Consider the following 20,170-nt stretch of genomic DNA (forward strand, 5'->3'; position numbering starts at 1 on the left):
CACAGTATAATGCATTATCCTCTATCTCCCGAATGCCACTCTCTTGGCAGGAGGCAGTAATGCTACAATAAAAGTAAATGTGAATAAAGGTATAAATATCCTTCTGGGACTTTATTTGATGTGAATGGCAAAGCGCCTGTTGATTTCAAGGGTAACAGAATCAGAGATCCACTATGAGCAGAAAAGGCGTACTCCTCTAGACCCTTGATTCTGCAAACACTTGTGTGAGCTCAGTAAGACTGGTCACATGAGTAAAGTTACTCATGGGTGTAAGTGTCTGCAGGATCAGGATTAACTATGTGTTTCAGAATGGCCCTCAGATTTCATAACAAATATCCCCATTAAAGGCATCCAGTTCTAGATTGTGTCTAGGATTATATACCCATGCAGGGGAGTAAGAACCTCCTTAGATAACTGTGTGGGATATCTGGCCTTTGGGTATAGGCACACAGGATTAAGTGAGCACCATATGCCCTGGCTACTTGCATATGAGTACAGCTGAGTTGGCATGAGGGGTAGTTATTTTCTGCTGATATAGGCCAATACCTCCCACCCCTACTGCCACCAGAGCAATGAGGAAGCAGGGGAGGCATTGCAGCTAAGAGGTATGTCCTTGAATCACGATGAATACTGAGGCTACTTTTGGGGCAGAGCATCTTATCCTCCATCCCTTGCTTAGGATTGTACCGGAAGCCAAAATCTATCCTTTAGTAAAACAATTCCTAGTGTTGCTATCTCTCACAATTTTATCACGAGTCTTGTGGTATTTGCTGTTATTCTTCAAGCCCCAGATCCTCAAGTCACAGTATTTTGAATCTCAGTTTTCCTTTAAAAATAAAAGTAAATTTCTAGTCCTCATGGTTGTGGGCAAAAGCTCAAATAACTAGACGAAAAAAAGAACCCCAACATTTATTATTTTTTATAAATCCCCTCATTGTTAAGCCAATCACATGATTTGTTGGGGCTTGCCTAACTCATGATTTGTGGATGATTGATTTATGATCACAGAGCAGTGCATGCTGGTATTTATGATCGGTATCATAAACCAAATGAGTTTTTTTCTGTGTGTGTTTAAAAGGCACAATCCCATTTTATATTTTGTTCTACATTTAAAGAAGTTCTCTCTGCAGGATGATGCCTGTTCTGTAGTTTGGTCATTCTAAATGTGCTTTCTTACCAGCAAGTCCCTCATCTTGACCACCAGTTTTTAAAGAAATATATTTAAAATGTTGAAAGGTGCTTTATTGAAAGCCATGTCTTATTATTATAATTTAACATTCATTTACTGCAATAGTTCCTATGATCAGAGCCCTTTTGTGCTCACAATCACATGGTCAGAGACACTCCCTGCCATGAAGAGCTTAAAAGCCCAAGACCCCCGGAGACTGGAGTTTTCTGTTTACCCACTATCAGTAGCGTAAACTTCCCCGACATTGCCTCAACCCTGTTCAGGGAGGTAGTTAGGCCTTCATGCCCACTGAGTCTTTGGCCTTTCTGCTCAACCTGCCTAGCAGGGTGATAATCAGTGCTAAATGTAGTGTTAGTTCTGCCATATGGAATCTGTTGACTGGGAAGAGACTATCACTAGACTGAGTCCGCCAGCTCATTTCACACTGGCCACTAAACAGCCATCAGACTTAAGAACATAAGAATGGCCATACTGGGTCAGACCAAAGGTCCATCCAGCCCAGTATCCTGTCTACCGACAGTGGCCAATGCCAGGTGCCCCAGAGGGAGTGAATGATCTAGTGATCTCTCTCCTGCCTTCCATCTCCACCCTCTGACAAACAGAGGCTAGGGACACCATTTCTTACCCATCCTGGCTAATAGCCATTAATGGACTTAACATCCATGAATTTATCCAGTTGTCTTTTAAACCTTGTTACAGTCCTAGCCTTCACAACCTCCTCAGGCAAGGAGTTCCACAGGTTGATTGTGCGCTGAGTGAAGAAGAACTTCCTTTTATTTGTTTTAAACCTGTTACCCATTAATTTCATTTGGTGGCTCCTTTGGTAACCTTGGCTGGATTTGAACTGGTGACCCTAAAGTTTTTCATTCCTCTTACGAGTCCCGTTTACCACCCAGTCTTCCTTCATCCAGAACATTAGTTCAATCTGTGACAATAAGAGATTTCCATACATCATGTCGCATATAAAGGTACTGATTTAAGCCCCAATCCAGCAGTGAGCCTGCAGGGGCAGACATCTGTGACCTTAAGAGCCCCGTTGATGTCAGAGGGACTATCCCTTGCAAACACACCTAGGAAAAAGCTAACTGATGGCATCCATCATACTCCATGACCATAGGCATTGCTTTATTAACAGCTAAATTTTGACACCAGAAACAATCCTTAGCAAAGGGTGATGCATAAGCTGCACCTACTGCCCTAGGTGTATCCCCAGTAGGCAATGTGATTCAGTGACATATCGCTGAGTCATAATGCTTGCCCTGCTTCCTCCTTGCCCCGGAGGAGTAGAGTCCGTGATTTGCCGCTGGCATCCATCTGCAACAAATTACAGTGCTCCCCACACCAATTCAGCTGCACTGGCCAGCAAGTCGGGGGCTGGAGCTCAGGCCTCATCCATTCCCAGGGTCCCTGCTCCAGGAGGATGTAAACAGGTGTACAGCACCTCTTTGCTCCTAAACATCCAGATCCAAGGTTTGTGTAACTAGACTATAAGCTTTTTGGGATACGAATCATCTTTTTTTCTGTGTTTGTACTGCCCCTAGTACAATGGTGTATTGGTCCATAACTAGAGCTCCTAGCAGCTACGACAAAACAAATAAATGGAAGGAAGGGTTTCTTTCTTCTGAACGGTGAGATCTCGTCTATAGACAGAAAACACATCTGAACCACCAAAGAGTCAGCACAAAGCTCATTGCAGTATCAGAGCCCTAGGAGAAAAATGATAACAAACACCAAATGAACCCATGGAAAGATATTTATTTTACCTTATGTCTTTTTATATAGCCTTTGCTAGGTACAACTTAATCTGGGTCACTCCCTTACAAGCAAATTGTACTTTGATCTTTTGTAGACTTGACACCTTAGTAATGAAAAGGCTTTGGGAAAGAAAATATGAGAAAAGTATTGATTAAAAATCTATTAATAAACTCAGAATTTATTGGGGTTCCAAATGTTCTGTATTTTGTACTGGGATTTTTAAGACAGCACAATTTATTTCATAGTATCCTTATTCTTTGGTGAACTAACCTAGTTAACATTTGTAAAAACATAAGAGGTTAAATTGCACTCCAATCCAATCCAATCCATTGCTCACTGGTATTTCAAAAGTCCAGACAATATTAGTTATTTCTTAATATTATCATTTATTTGTCAATCAAACAACAATTATTACTTTATATTCAAAAAACCTGATTTTTAAAATAGGGCCATTTAACTTTTTTGGCATGGTGTGGCTGAGAGAGGGGAGGTAATAGCTGTATGCCCCAACTAACCAATCTGCAATTTAAATGTACATAAGAATTACTAACAACATCACTGTTAACCAATTCCAGCGTCTCATGGCATGTGGTATATAGAACTATTAGAGGCATCGAGTATAACCATATATATATTGTGGAATCTGCTAACGGCAAATTTGGATATAGTGAAAGAGTATGACAGTCACAGGCAAATTGCAATGAGATTGCAGTTACAGTGAACTTTTGTTGCTCTGTGAAAAATATAGCTTGACTGTGTGAAAGTATAGTTCTTTCAGGAATGCCTTCTACTATGTCCACAATGTGAAAAACAAAAAGAAAACAAGTCATAGCAGACTTTCTCCTGCAAAATTAATTTTTCAGGCTCTGATGCATTTTGCTGAAGTGTAAGAAACTTAAATAAAAGTGATCATGAAGTTAAGACCCTGGCTTCAGGGCAGAAGCTATGAGGGATTTCATTGAATGTATTTGCTCTTTTGAAAGCGGGAGTTGTAGCCTAGTTTTATTAGTACCATTGCTTTTTACTGGTACTATAGAAGGCATTACTGGGCTGGGGATCGCAAGAGTAATTCTGCTTTCTTTCTTATGCCCTCTCCTATTTTATTGCATGTTGCTTTGCATACACTAAGGAAAATAATTTATGAAATCACCTGACAAATCAAGACAGAAACCGGGGATTATTTTTGTCAGAACAGCATGTGTATTCCTTTGTCCATCATAATTTCCTCTGTATGTGTGTTTGGCAGGTTTTAATTCAGACAATAAAATTTTCATAGGCTAACACTTGCAGAATCGGGCCCTAATTCTGTTGGCCTCGGCTTTTGGTTTCCCAACTTGAGACTCCTTTTGCCTGATTAAATCATAATGTGGTTCCAAATGAAAAACATTAATATGGTCAGGACATTAAGGTTTGAATAGTGGCTGCTGCATGTATGGTACTTTCATAGTATCTTTACTGTCTGTGTTGGTGCTTTAAAACCTTCTTTGGCTATATCTAGATATGTACTGATATCTGGATATGTACTGATACAACAGACAAAATTATGTTAATATTTGGAATGTTTAAGCCTGTTACAAAGAAACCTTTCACTTCTAGTCTCCAGCAACCCAGTTGTACACAGACATAAACATCTACGCTCTGTAATAAAGAGCCTACATGTGTTCATTTATGTTTATGGGTATGCTCTGCTGGGAAACAAAATTTTAAATGTGTAAAATTAATGCATTAGTCACTACTGGAGGTAAAATCCATTTGGGAAAAAATTGGTGCAGTCTATTGACTAAGATTTTTGATGCGGAAAGAAAAATCTATTTCTGCAGATTTATCTATGAAATTTTACAGGCAGTTGGGCTATAAACTGGTCATTAACAGTTGAAAGAAAAATGTGCATTATTAATGCAAAATATTAGTAGTAAGCCAGCTCCTGATAGAGAGTTACTTACTTCTGCTCTGCAGTACCTGATATCAATAAAATAAAATTATTTCAAATAACATAAAATAAAAGCCATTCACAAACAACTATATCAAAGCAATCTAAATCCCATTCATTTGTATCATCTGTAGTGATATAGCAGCTTCTATTTTACCTTTACAATAATAATGTATATGATTTCAATATGTATGAGTACTTCTTCTAAACAAAAAATCAGCTATTTGCATGGATATTGCTATGTAGTTACAATGCAAATCTCTGAGCCTGCAAAGACTTAAGTTTATGTTTAACTTTATGTATATTACACATTCCCCATTGACTTCAATGAGACGACTTACTGTCCATTAGATCAAGTACATGCAGAAGCCTTTGCAGGATCAGGGCCCAAATAAGTGGCCTTCAAAGATGTTCAGCAAGCTATAAGAACCAATTACTCTCTCAGGGTTTATAAGCATAGTGTGAAGAGAGGAAATATCTATCACTAAACATCAACTTTATTTATAATTGGGGATGGGTGAACCTTGTGCAGTTTGAGATTTTTATGAATTTCACCACCCAGAGTACCTATTTGGCAATCTTATCCACATGCGTGGAGTGAGTCCCACTGATGTCACTAGAGTTGCACACAAACACACGGGCCTGTCAGTGCAGACCAGACGGCAGGATCAGGGCCTGTTTAGGAGAGTTATACAATTCCCAAAGCTAGTGGAAGTTTGTGCACTTTGACTCCTTTAATTTAAACTAATTTTTTTGCCCAAGGAGGAATCATTGTTTTAAACAAAATATTTTGTATGCCAAAGGGAAACCTATGCTATGCTCCCCCAGGCTGGTATAAGAGGTTGTCCCATGTAGATATGCAGTGTATTGATTTTTTTCATCTGATTGCTTCCCTTTACTCCATCTCTTTTTTTTTTATAAAGCTCTCCATATTTGTTTTACACTTGTCTATCCTTTGCTGTATTAATCCCCATTTTTACTGCATATTTTTCTCTGTTCCTCTGTGTTCCTTTCCCTCCCTCCCTCCCCCCATTAACTCTCTTACTGTTCAGATTTAAATCTTATTTTCAAATTCAAACTGCCTGCCTGGGATTGAAGTTTAGCTAAATGAGTTTGCTCATCTCTGTTTATATAAAGCACGTGGTTCACATCAGCTACATTTCTTTACATTATAATTTTTGTGATTAAAAAGTCAAATATCACAACATTTTGTCCCTAGTTTTAGATCCTTTCTTCAACATGTGTCAGACATGTGCTTCGGTGACTTGTAATTAACATAGATGCTAAATACCCTTCCAAATATCTATGTAAAGGAAATATTGCTAGGGGCTTGGTTGAAAACAGCAAAAGAAAAAGAATCACTTTTGAGGCTGCTGCAAAATCCTTTCTATGCAAGAATTTCAACACACACTGTACTTTAGGATCCTCCATCACAGCTCTTCTACGTGAGGATGTGGAACAGGTACTTCTCTCACAGATATGGGTTACAACTGTGCATAAACTGTAGTCCAGATTCTAAACAACCATGTTGGTATCATATGATATATAGTCACAGCCTGGCAGTAGAGGGGAGCTTTTTGGTTAAATAGATGAAGTCAAGATGTGACTCAGAGGAATCACTTGGGATGATGGAACCTCCTGAAAAACCCTTGATAACAAGTTTACTCTTTTGGAAAACCTGCACATCCAACAACAAAATCTATGCCTCACACTGCCTTCCATCTACATGCAGATTGTGGAGCTAATTGAGTATCTCTGCATTTGAGCAGAGCAGTAGAACTTAAAGGGTGAAATCCTCTCCCCATTGAAGTCAATGACAAAACTCGCAGTGACTTCAGTGAGGCCAGGATTTCACTCATATGATTGTACTTCTTGATTTTCACCTATATGTGTAGATCTGGTTTTGGACAAGTTTTCTATATGCAAATTCATACCAAACATGGCCAGGGTTCTATCTGTATACTATATAAATCAGTATGGATCTTTGACTGATGTTCTTGGATCCACCATGATCTTCTGTAGTTGTCTAGTTCCTGTTCTTTATATCTACTTTTATTTTTCAAATTATATCCGTTATAAAAATGATTCATACATAAATAGGTCTCAAAACCAGAAGAACTCTTGTTACTTAAAGTGCAGAACTTTGTTGCTCATAGTAACTGCTTAGCATTATAAAAACAGATCAGCTTAAATATGTGCCCATTGTTTTAATTATGTGACTAGTCCCATTAACTCCTCTGATCACAGCATTTCTCACATTGAATTATTTGATACTAATCACGTTTTTAAAGACAGATGTGTGTTTAAGTACCTTGATGAACAGGGGCCAATGAAGAATAAATAATTTACAGGTGAAACTGTAGGATCAAGAAAGTTACTTATATGTTATAGAAAGTTATTTATATGTCCAGGAAATTATATATTCCGCACCCAGATACTAAGTCATAATTGTGTGAGATGTTATTGCAAAATACATGTAGCCCAGAAATATATTCAACTAATGTATTCTCTGACATTTTGCAGTAGTCTGCAGTATTTTATGCCCGCAGTCCATGCTGTGCTTCATCCAATAACACACCTTCCACTTCCTTAAGAGGTATTGCACCCCCCACAAAATACTCTTTCCATTCTATTGTATTTCTCCGGGTGATGATCTGAAATGATTGAGTATAATGAAGACCATCAATACTGTATCTGTCACAGAGGAGACATCTACGTTCATGGATCAGTGTAATCCATTCATTGATTTTAGGATTCTAAGTCCTCCAGAGTCAGTCACAAATCCACAGGATGTCCCTGAGTGCTAGGTTTTGCTTTTGGAGCTCTGATTTAGCTGGAAAAATGTGTAATAGTTAATGTGACCAGAGAGCTCTCTACTGGCTGCACACCTGAGGAGGCTCAAGAGCCTAAATTCCTTCCAAAGTCAATTGTAGTGTACTCTGCTAATTAAGAGCCACATCCTCATATTTCCATCAAGTGAATATACATTGATCGAGGGCAAAGACACCTGTTTCAGCCACTAACATCAGAATAACTTCACCACTTGAGAAAAGTGACTATAGTTTTGCCTGAAACATGGCTTGTTTTGAAATTCAGTCATAATACATGAAAGAAACATGCAGCTCAGGAGCTGCGCTTCTTCTGGAGAGCCACATGGAGAATGTGAGAAGAAAATTTGGCTCTGTGTCTATTAAAATGAATAATCTATAAATATATACTTTACAGAGACAAACATTTGTACCTATCTCTAATTGTGTGTGTGTGTGCGTGTGTGTTTATGTGCTACTGGCCCAATTCTTGTCCTGCAGCATGTGTTCTGTTGAACACGGAGGCCTAGATTCACAAACAAACTTGGGTTTGTGTGTACTCATCTATGAGGGGGCCAACCCTGTGGGCGAAGTCTGAGCACGCTTACCAGATCAGCCCCCGGAGGCGAGTTAGATTGAGGAACGCCTACCTTCGACCAGCTCATGGATCACTCTGAAGCTTAGGCATCTAGACACCCGGAAGGTGGCTACAGTGCGCATGCGCAGAAGCAGCAACATAGGCGTCTACAGAACTTTTACTGCAAAACTTTAAGAGCTAAGCAAGTTTAGGTGCCTACAGTGTTTGGCGATTTTTTGATTCCCAACAGGGCCTGATTCTGGGATTTAGGTTCCTAATGTGGCAGTTAGGTGCCTAACTCCTTTTGTGAATCTAGCTCTGAACCTCTATAACTAAAAGATATATTCTCTTGCTTAAGGACACAGGGAATTTTAAAAGACCAGCACTGTAGATGAGTGAGTGAAAATACACACACACACATTCTCTTCTATACAGGTTTTTACCCACAGACCATGTGATTTATGTAACTGACAAACACAGAACTGATTATACATGTTCACAAAGAGATGTTTTCACATGATCTTCTGACCAAGAATAATTTGTTGAAGAAACTGATGAAAAATTCTGAACCTGAATTTCACAATCTCTTATGTAAGCAGAAAAAAGGCAAACTTTGTAATAAGTAATAGCACTAAAATAAAAATAACTTTTTGATACATTTGGTAAACATGTTTACCAAGTAACTTTTCTATACGTAATTATAAGGATTATAGGAAACTACCTAATCACAAGGGACTGATTTAAGGTAGTATAGCACACTTAACTCTGAATTTCCTAGTGTTTATCCATTTAAAGCTAATTACTTTTGTTTCTTGACCTTGGGATGTGTGTGCATGTGTGTGTGTGTGTAAATATATACATATATGTATCCATGAAGAAGGGCTAGGAGCTTTTCAGCAATCCAATGGTATATAATGTCCTGTAAATAATTCACATTAGTGATTCTAAATGTATCAGTTTTCCACAAAAGCATATGTCATTTTCATAGTACACCAGTTAAGGCAAAGAGGAATTAGAATTCCTCATGTGATTATAACATGAAGCTAAAGAGACTGATGACTTTAAACATGAGGTTATTCTGCATTTCAAATATGGAGTTTTATCATCATTATCATCTTTATACAAACAGATTGAAGGTGGTGACAGAATCCAGGCCTAAAATTTGAACAAATATTTTACCCATTGTAAAATAAAGTGAGAGTATACAGGCTACAATCTATTCCATGCTGTATTTAGATAACAATACTTATTCAGATGCTGACATTTTGAAATCATAAATTATAATTTTACTAAAAAAAAACGGGCCTGTGGATTAAAGGGCATCTGCAGAGGTCTTTCCAAATAACTAACCTCCTCTCATGAGGTCCCACCTTTGTCCCACAGACAAGGAGTTTTTCTTATTTCTTCAGTTAGAGCAGGATGATACCCAGAAATGGTAATGAAAATGGATTAGAAGACATAGTTAGCACAAGTCAGAATGAAAAAATGTAACACTATTAATAAAGTGTGTGTGAAAGTGTGAATGTGTGTCTGTATTTGTGCACGAGGTATGTATCTGTATTAATATGTCTGTGTCTGTCGTGTGCTGTGTGTGTCTAGGGGGCCTACTGGATAGGGCCCAAATCCTGCAGGCCATATTGGAGCAAAATGCACATTGGGAGATTTGCCTGAGAAAGGACAGAGTTAGGATTTAAGATTTTGGCCTTTTGTGTAAGAAAGAAAGATGCACATTGTGACTGTGCATGTGAGTTTGTGTTCTTCATGCTGTAGGTGTTTATGTCTGCATCTATGTATGTATCCATCTCCATGTTTTGTGTGTTTGTGTTTCGATACTGCGGGCAGGAATGGGAAAATCTGAGCAAGGTGGCACCCGAAGTTTTCCCTTTCTGATTTGATGTGTTGAAGACAGCCTTCCATCCATATTACAGTTCTGATAAACGTATTTCAGCCTGAACGTGAGACAATACCTAGCCCAAAATTAATCAGACTCTGCAGAGTTTTGTCATGCATTTCCAAAGGGAGTGGATGAGGTGGGGGACCATGAAGATGATTAACAGGTGACAGAAATGGCCCAATTTACTAGAGAGAGAGAGCCCTCAATAGTGATTTGATGAAGTGTCTGACATACAGATTCCTTCTGTCCCTACATTCAAGATTAACTGCAATGATTGTTTTTAACCAACAGCCTCACTTGCAATAGTTCTGGTATCTTGCCCAAACCTGTTCAAATACTTAAAACTCCAAGGTTATACGTTTAGCACAGGATTTTAGCAAAACGCTGGAGAAGCACATACTTTGAACTGGAGGTTGTCTTAAAAAACAGTCTCTTGATTTTCAATTATGTGTTTATCCACTGAACCAGAACTTGATTTTTGTAAACCCTTACACCCGTACTTTCTTGATCTCCTCCTAATGTGCCAGCCAGCTTCCTGAAACCAGGCTATTTACAAATAGTTCATACTGGTGTATTCCTGCAATCCTAAAATATGCATTGTAAAAAGCTTACATAGACCCATCAGTGACCACAGAATACTGGGATGAAATGCCCCAGAAAAATCTTTGAGAACATAGTGCTTTCTCCTATTGCAATGGCTATTGCTTTTTTGTTTGTTTGCATACACTAATAAAAGGAGGTTTAAACTGATGCAGTTTGGAATTTCACAGTTTATTTTCTCAGCAAATTATGGGTGAAATGGTATATTTATTTCCAGGTTCTTGCAGAGAAATTATGTGATGCCACCATCATTCTACCTTCTTAATCTCCCTAATATATTAAATACACCTTCATTCTTTGGCATAGGGCAGTTAGATGGTTTGGAAATCTCTCATGATGAGGATTACTCCTTATGACTTTCACTTACTGCAAAAAATAAGTCCTAAATGAAAATTAAAACACATCTCCTCAAACCCATTTGGGGTAAAGATCTGACCCTCCAGTGCTAGATAATTAACAGCACTGTTGTTTCCGTCACTGTTACACTAGCTGTGGTATTTTAAAGCGTCTATTAAAAATTAATTTCTTTATTTTGTTGGAGGCCCATCACCCGATCATGTGATGCCCTGTCATGTTTCTATCCTTCCTACTCATATTCGAGTTATGCCATCAAGCTAATATATTGTGACTGCTCTTCTCTCTTGTGACAAAGCCTTGCAGCTGCCTCCAAATCAATAGATGTCAAAGAAATATGAAAACAATCATGACAGAGAACTTAAATCCTGGCTAGAGTCTGCATAATAAAAAATGTGCTTCTGTTCTCAAGGCAGCGGATTAATTTATCCTAAAGTTTAGTCAAATTTTATTCGGGTACCTTTTTCCCAGCAGATAGAGCTACATCTGTTGGGTTTGTAATGTAATTTGTAATTACTGCCCTTCATGTGGTCCAATGCCTTGAACCATCTTTAATTAAAAGCATAATTAAGGGAAGATCTAAAGAAAGACAATTACCAGATGGTCTTTTTTTCTTTCTTTCTTTCTTTTTTTCTTTTTTAGAAACAGTTAGTTACGTTGAGGATGTACATTGGGCCATTTCTGATTTGGATTAAAAGACAAGCTGCCTACTACACAATCTGCAAAACCAGAAAGAGACCGAGTTTTGCATTCCGTGCAAAAACACCATCTAATATTGTGAGGACAAAAAACAAAAAAAAAAATCGTATTCTGCAATGTGTAAGCTGTATGGTTAACATTCATTCAGAAAGGAACTTATTCTGACTTCTTTCTATTTCATTATTAAAATAAAGCCTATGTAATAGTTTGTGTTCTTAATTCTATCCACCATCTGTAATAGAGACATCTTGCCATGCCTTTCTTATTTAGGGAATTACTTGTATTTATATAACACCCTCTTCTTGTAATATAGAAGGTAGTGCCCGAGTTAAGGAACAATGGTTTGAACTTTGCCTTTTTTTAAATGTGTATGAAGTCCTCCCCAAACGGGGCAAATCAGTCATCAAAATAATCACATCTGATCTTTCAAGATCTATGTAGCAAATATCCAGCCTCTCCATTTGTAGCTGCTGCAGACTGAACTAAGATGCATTTGCCAACTAAATGAAATAGGATGCACTTTATTCTAGGGAGGCTGCGGAGCTCTTACCCAAGCTGTGGTCTGTAAATGAATTTGAACACAGGAGGAATATTTTCACGTGTGGAATATTATCTCCACGGGACTGGAAGGGGTTGAGCATCAATCACTCAACTTTGGCAGCTACGTCTAGGATATTTTTTGTTGTTGTTTTGCTTTTATTAATAGGTTAATCACATTTCAGTTGAGGTCAGGATCGAAGCTTCAGATAGCAACTCTCTGTAGACCCCAATACGTCAGAACTGAGTTCGGTTTTTTTTATTTCCTCCCAGAATATGCGCCATACTCTGGGACTGATAGGCAACAGTCACTCTTCATTTGCATCTACACCTTGAAGTTTCAGAGGAGACCATTACTGGGGAAGGAAGGGGAAAAACAATACCAAAAAATATGAATAATGCATCGAAGTACAGAATTATGTATTAACACAAAATTTCTAGGGGAAGCTGGGCATAAAAAAACCTCAAGCAATGGTATAATGTAAATTAATTTTTTGTTGTATTACTAAGATTTCATTATTTGACTGATCATATTCAAAGTACTGCAGCAATGAATTGTAATCATTTCAATTATCTTCAAGATACTTTCTTTAGGACACAAGTTGTCAGAGATAAAAAAGTACATTCTTGCTGCTCCATGGGTCCATTTTCCAGACGGTTTGTCGTTCTTGCTGCATGATTTAGTTTGGGCTTTTTTGCATACTTGGATTCTCTTACATTTACTCCCAAGTAAGCAGCAAGCCTACATCGCCTTATAATGCATATCGACAAAATTGGTGTCGAATTCATCAGACGCGAGTGGGGCTGACGCCTCTCCATTGCATTTGTGTTGCTTTCATGTTTAATTAACTTTGAACAACAAATCTTTTTTATCATTATTCCTGCTACTTTTTTTTATCTCCTTTTCTCGAATATTTCAGAGCCAATTAGTTAACAAAAATCTGTTTGCGCTGGAAGGAAAATCAGAGGGGTAAAAATCAGATATTCTAAGAGCCTGACACCTTGTCCTAAGAAGCAGCGCAGAAGACTTCGAACGAAGCAACTCTCTCCTTTATTGCAATCTCGCAAATATTGTTTTCTTCTTGCTAATCTCGGTTGATTTATAATCTAGCTCTGCTCCCCACGCAGCAATCGATTAGTTCTCTGTAACCACAAACCAAGTAACACTCAAATGCCATTTTACTGCCATCATGGCGTTATTTAGTTAAGTAGCCGTTCGAAACCACATATATTTTTATTCCAGTTTCTTGCAAGAATATTGCCCTTCAGATTTTATTATATTGGGTTTTTTTCTTATATAGACGGTTTCCGAATAAAAGAGCACGCCGCTCTCCATTAGTCATGGCTAGAGAGTTTTAGGCCTTTACTGCTTTAAAAATAAAGCTTCAAAAGGACAATTCACCGTCCACAGAAATTATATTTGTGAAATGTCCTTTTTGTCGAAGCTTTTAACACCTTCTCATAACGAATCATTTGTTCTTTTCTTTTTAATTTTGATAGACAATTAGCCATCAAATATACACCAGTTGACTGTAACAGAGCATTAAACTAGCCTTTATTTAACGCTAATTTAGCATAGCTGCTTTGTTTAACTTTGCCATATAAGAACCAGGTTTTGTAGCAAAAATAGGTGTAATTTTATGTGGGGATTCATTTCTTTTGGCCCTCTACACAGCAAGCCCTCTCCTCTTTGTAAACCATTCTGCTGGGCAGGAACACCATTTCCTAGTGCCTAGCACCTGGAGTCTGGGAAAAAATTAGCATTGATATAGATTTAGTTGAAATGTAATCTCTTAAATCTGTCCAAGATTCGGGGAGATAATTACACTTTCACTCAATTGCCAGGGGTCAGCGTCTCTGTGGACCTGAGGAGTTGATTTACTAACAATAGTGTTACATAAAAAATGGTGTTTGAGATTATAATGTTAATAGATGCAGTCACTGGGGAGAGCAGGCAGGCTAAAACTAATTCGATGGAACTTGTTTTTTTTTTGTTGTTGTTGTTTTTTTTCTTTACAAGGATTCAAATAATTTCCAGCATTTAATTTCGAGGAATGAGTTTGGTAGTAATTACAGCAAATGGAAAGGTCGCTTTAGAATATTAGCTATTTTTGTTAAATTGGGACTTGATTTTTCTTTCAAAGATGGCTAAAGAGACATATATCTAGATCTCTCTATCTAGAGAGAGAGATACTCTCTTGCCATTTGTTTCCTCTAGACTGAAATAAAACTAACTCAGATGAAAGAAACCGAAATAAAAAATAAATGCTCCCTAAGAGCATTGTGTGGTTTAGCTAATTACAGATGTTAACTGGGCCTGTAACGATTCAGGTTCCTTTGCTTGCAATTATCTGAAGTGTGACACTCTCTCTCCTAAAGAATCTTATTATTTTGAATTTTAACATAAAAGTTCTATTCTGCCCTGGAAATTGTGAGAGGGTGAAGTAATAAAGGACCTACATATAGCCCTGGTCTGATCTAGCATAAGGATAGAATTTGAATTTGCAGTGCGTCAATTATTTGCACAAAAGAAGAAGGGAATCTAATCGTTTTCTTTAAAGATCGAAGTCAAATATTTTACACAAACTTTACAGATACCTTTGTGTTCTTTATTTCTTCTTCTGGTGGCAAAAGAAGTGAGCAGGTTTAATTGCAGTGTCCCAGGCTTTCCCAGGTAAAGTTTACAAATTGATCAGGGTTAATTTTGGGCCACTTTCGTGGACAAAATTGTCAGATTCTGTAAAGGGTTTAGTTTAACAAGATACTTAATTGATTGTTGGGAGGGGGGGATAAAATTTGCCTATCAGGCTAGAAAATACAATTTGTCCCAGAAATTACTTTACAATGTAGTTAAGTAACCGATCAGCCTAATCCCTGGGTACTTATCATTTGTGTCAAGTTATAAAAACCCAAAGCAAACGCTTTAGAAGGGGGGATATAACAAGTTTTTGTGCCACAAAAAAAGCTCTGCAGTAATCAGCTTTAAATCCAATGAAACTTCAGCTACCATTATCCTTCCAAAACCCAATATGGGGATGGTACAGCAGCCAGCCTCAAAGCTACGTTTGATAGTGTTCTCCTTTCAAGAATACACTGTAATTCTTTTAGAATGGGCTGTAAATACTAAAATACCAGGAAAATGGCTCCAGGCCTAGCTAAACTAAATGAGCATTTTGATATTTGTAGAGTATTTGGTGACGTGCAAACAGAAAGGCTATGGCAGTATTAAAATATTTGCAAACCACATATGATGTAAAACTATATATTATTCTGTTCACTCTGACATTTCAGACTACTTTCCCCGTAATAGCTCGGAACAACTGTTTATAGACTTCTGACATTAAAATATTTTCTTCATATCAGACTGTCTTGTGTGATGCTTATAGGTCATAATGCAAACCAGAGATATCTGATCGCCAAAGCACTCTCTCTTTCAGTCCTATGAGAAGGATAAATAACCCCATGGAGCTGTGTTTCGAGGGAGGGGGGAGGTTAAAAAGCAATAATGCATAACACGACAATCGCTTCACCATATATATAGATATAGATATAGCCATGCTGAAGTTACACTGAACCTACATCTCACCTGCTTATACACACAAACACAAATCAAGAGCGTGAACTTTTCTCCATACACACTGACACATACGCAACGGTTCGCTCTACAAGTTCGCGAGAAGTCTTAGTGATCAAAGTGCTCCACATGCGCCCATGTAGATCGCCTCTGTCCACACATATCCTCCAGGAGCAATAAATTCCTATCAATTACCTATCAGACAAACCACAAATGGCCGTGTTGTCCATCCGTGCCGAGTTGAAGGAGATTTATAACCTGACAACTGGCACGCTACAAAGCAGCTAAATACCTGTATGGTTCAGACAACACACCCCATGCAAGATGCAATTACAGGGTCACCCTGGATCCTTTGCATTTAGAGCATGGGGGTTTCTTTTCTCAAGCTGAGCCTACATTCAGCCTCAACGCAGTGTCCTGCCTGAGTAGCAAGAAACAGGTCTTTGTACACTGCTTACACTGTCCAGCACCCAGAGCTGGCACCGTGAGTTGAGTGGCTAGTAAGCGGGACCTGTGTTCCTGAGCACATTTGACAAATATTAATTGTTCTGCTTAGCAAAGTGGGTGGCCTTTCTTAAAATACCGGTGGGGCGGGAGGGGAAAGTGACCTTCTGCAGAGCCAAAATAGGGCAGGCTTCCGAGGGACGGAATCACACCACCGTACTGTCATAGTGAAGGGATCGGCAGCCGTTCAGAAACCTGTCCCAGGTTAAAAACCACACTGGCCAGGAATAAAAGCGAGGGCACTTTTGCGCCTCTATAACCCACCGCCTGTTTGTACGAGCGCTCTGCCGCTGTCGTCAGGCCAACAGCCGAGGCAGAAGCCAAGCACGAGGTTTATTTAGTCTAGTTCTCCAAAACTTCTGCGGGGCGCGGGGCGCGCCTGCCCTGGTGCCTCCGGCAATCAGGCCGGTTAGGAGGGATTTTGGCAGAGCGTTTTTACCCAGCAAGGCAGGCTCTTTCGCTCCAGAGCAAACTGCACTGACGCCGGAACCCTTCCATGAGCCTCCTAAATGGGATGGGGGGAAGCGATTAGACTTGTCTGGTGGTTACATAACATCAGCCACTGAAGCTGTTTAAATGCCCCCCACCCACCAACCGCTCAGCACACCTGCCATTTTCTACCCTAATGAGGAATGAACCAAGTCGTGAGTCATTTCCCTACGAGCTCACCTAGCTGGTTCCCGCAGGTAGCAAAACCCAGGGTGCATGAGGAAGACTGATACTGAAGTTACTGAGATGTTTCTCTGGCCCGGGTGATTTGGTGACATCTCTAGATAGCTTTGCTGTTCCTGTGAGCACAGCGCTGCAGAGCAAAGCAAATGGCAAACAATACTGGAGCTCTCCAAAGATTTGAAGTTTATGTTTTAAGTCCTCCTTATCGTATATGTACCAGCAATACAGATATACACCTTAATTGCAAACTTCTGAGTTTAAAAAGGTTGTGACAAGTTATCATTTGTCTTGTCAATATCTGGGAGCCTTGTTTAGCTCTTTAGTTTTGTCTGCTGTTCTTGTCTGTCAGCTAACAGCTTGCCTAACACGCTGGCTTCCTCTCTTATGGCACGGAAATGACAAATGTGCTGTTTTATCCATACAATTTATTTCATTATTGTTGCCAGCACGAAGCATCACAATCAATCATAAGGAAGTCCAGTTGGCAGGTGTCAATCTTGGTATGTTTTTGTACGTCTCAGTCTATATTTAATCCAATTACAAGGGTCATGGAGTAAGTGCAAATCCCCTTGTTACAACTCACATCTTATTCAAGATTTAAAGTAAAAAGTCAACTTGATCACATGGGCGCTTTGGGGGAGCTCCGCTATCTTGTGAAACTTCACACACACAACCACAGACACACACACACACACACACACACACACACACACTTACATTATGCAGCGAAAGCTTTTTATTAAAGAGTGACTGAGGGTCGGGGGTTTATTTTTGTTTTGTTGTTTTGTTTTTATGAGCGTTTGTGTGCAAATGAAGTATCTTGTTATTTCTCTAAAGGAGAGCGAGGCTGTAATGACGGGAGATCTTTCCGCTCATTGCCCTTTCAAATACAATTGTAGATCGAACTCAGCCTTGTCACGTTGAGGAAAAGTGAATTTCTAACATCCAGGACGTGCCTGTCGACTTTCAGCGAATTGCATCCAATCACCCCCAGGGAATTCAGCTAATGTCTCAGGCTAAAACCGGGATGAGGGGAGAAAAACAAATCAAACATTGTCCAGAGTTGCGCTTATTATGAAAATGTTTTAAAGGAGAGAAAAGGGAAATAATTCGAGACAATCCTCGATAAAGTTGTAGACAAATTAATACCGTTAGGAGTCGTCGGGAAGAAGGGGGGAAAACCAACCACAAAGTTAGGATATATTTTTCTACATTGAGCATAAGAACTTTTTAAATCTTGCTCCTTTTTTATGAGAAGACAAGGCGTACAGCATTGCAAATAATAGACCTATTATATAGTCATCTGTGTCGGGATTCCTTATGATGACAAATATTATCTTTGCTAAATTTCTGTCTTTTGGACGCTTCAGTTCACAGAAGTCTCTTTCGGCATCTTGAATTAAACCACACAAATACGCACGCAAAAAGTCTTGCTAAAACAAGTTGAGGATTTGGAGAGGGTTTTAAAAAATGATATAACGTATTAGATGCTTTATATTAGTCTTGTTTGTTGTCCACCTTACAGAAATAGAGACAGAATTCTTTATCGAGCTGTATGGAAGCCCTTTAGGTGGGATTCTGTATATAACGTGGTGAAATAACTCAGATTTCTAGATATTAACACAGACACAAGCCATTTTAATAATAATTTTAAGTGTTTTTTCTTTGAAAACACTGGATTACACATATTCTATTGAACTGCAACAAAACTGAAAGTACAGGATAAAACAAATCAAATTACATTTCTAAATCATTCAACGTTTAAATATAATCCTGGATGGAACAGATAAATATCAGACAATCTGAACAAACGTGTCGTGGAAAACACCGATTGGTAGGAAAAGCCAGCTACGTACACAAAATATTGAAAAGCACATACCTTGGACAAGGGTAATAGATCCCAGCTAAAATGCTAGTCCACATTTCTACTCGCAATATTTTTTTTTCTGTTCTACAAGGTTTCCTTGGGTTTTTACCGTTTATTGTAGCTAGTCTTGGACCCGGCAGTCTGTGCAATGCCACAGTAAACAAATTGTTCTGATGTGCTTATTATTATTGCTCAAGTTCTGCTTGGGTAGAGAATTAAAGCTCATTATTACAGTGTGTGTTGAGAATTGCTCAATCTATGTGAACACAGGGGTTTGGGGCAGCCTTAAAAAAAAAACCCTTCCTATCGCTGTATAAATCAAATATGTATCATGCTTATAAATTTGTAACACATTATTGTGTCTCTGCCTGCATCCGACTCAGAGTGGCTTCACAGCCTTCAAGTATTCTGCACATCAGAACCCGGAACAGCGAACGCTTTCATTGGAACCCTACTTTTTCCTCCCTCCACCCAAGCTCTGTTCCCTCGTTAGCTGTATATGGCATGTGGATTTCTGCACAATTTTATTATAAAAGGATTTCGACTACTTCTCGTTGGGGGCCTCTCACAACCCAGGTGAAGGGTTTAGACCCAAGGAGCACACCCAGATCTAAAAGAGGCTTTGCGGTTTTCTAAGGCACAATTATCTGCCTGAGAAAAACTGACAAAAACATTTCCATTTAGGGTGATGACTATGATCATTTGCTGCCGTTGTTTTTCAGTCTGCTGGGTTTTTAAACTCCTTGGGTTTCATGACAGGTAGTGAGATACACTGTTATTTCAGACATAATAGTACGGTTATTCCGCCACCGACAGGCACCCACCCCCTGTTTGCAATGGTTAAAAAACCGTGGTTTAAACAGGCCACCTACAAGTGACATGGATTCTGTCGTGGGGCTGAGCATCCCAGGTCGCTGTGCACTAGTGAGCTGCAGAGGGACTGGAATCAGCTGGAATCAGCTAAAATGTGTGAGAGAAAAACGTGTAAATGAAACAGCCAAGGGATATAGCCCAGAATGCGGCATTATGCTCAAAATCCCGGTTCTTAGAAACCCACCGCCGTCCATCCGCGAACGCCACGGCCCTGGGACAGATTGCTGTTGACAGATTGACTTTCCAGCTTTACTTTGCAGCCCTAAATACTGCAGCGATCATAAAGCCAAACACGGACTCTGCTCCCAGCTTACCCCCTTCCTTCCTTCCTTTCCTTT

Source organism: Natator depressus, chromosome 6 (assembly GCF_965152275.1).
Source record: "Natator depressus isolate rNatDep1 chromosome 6, rNatDep2.hap1, whole genome shotgun sequence".
In the NCBI taxonomy this organism is placed as follows: domain Eukaryota; kingdom Metazoa; phylum Chordata; order Testudines; family Cheloniidae; genus Natator; species Natator depressus.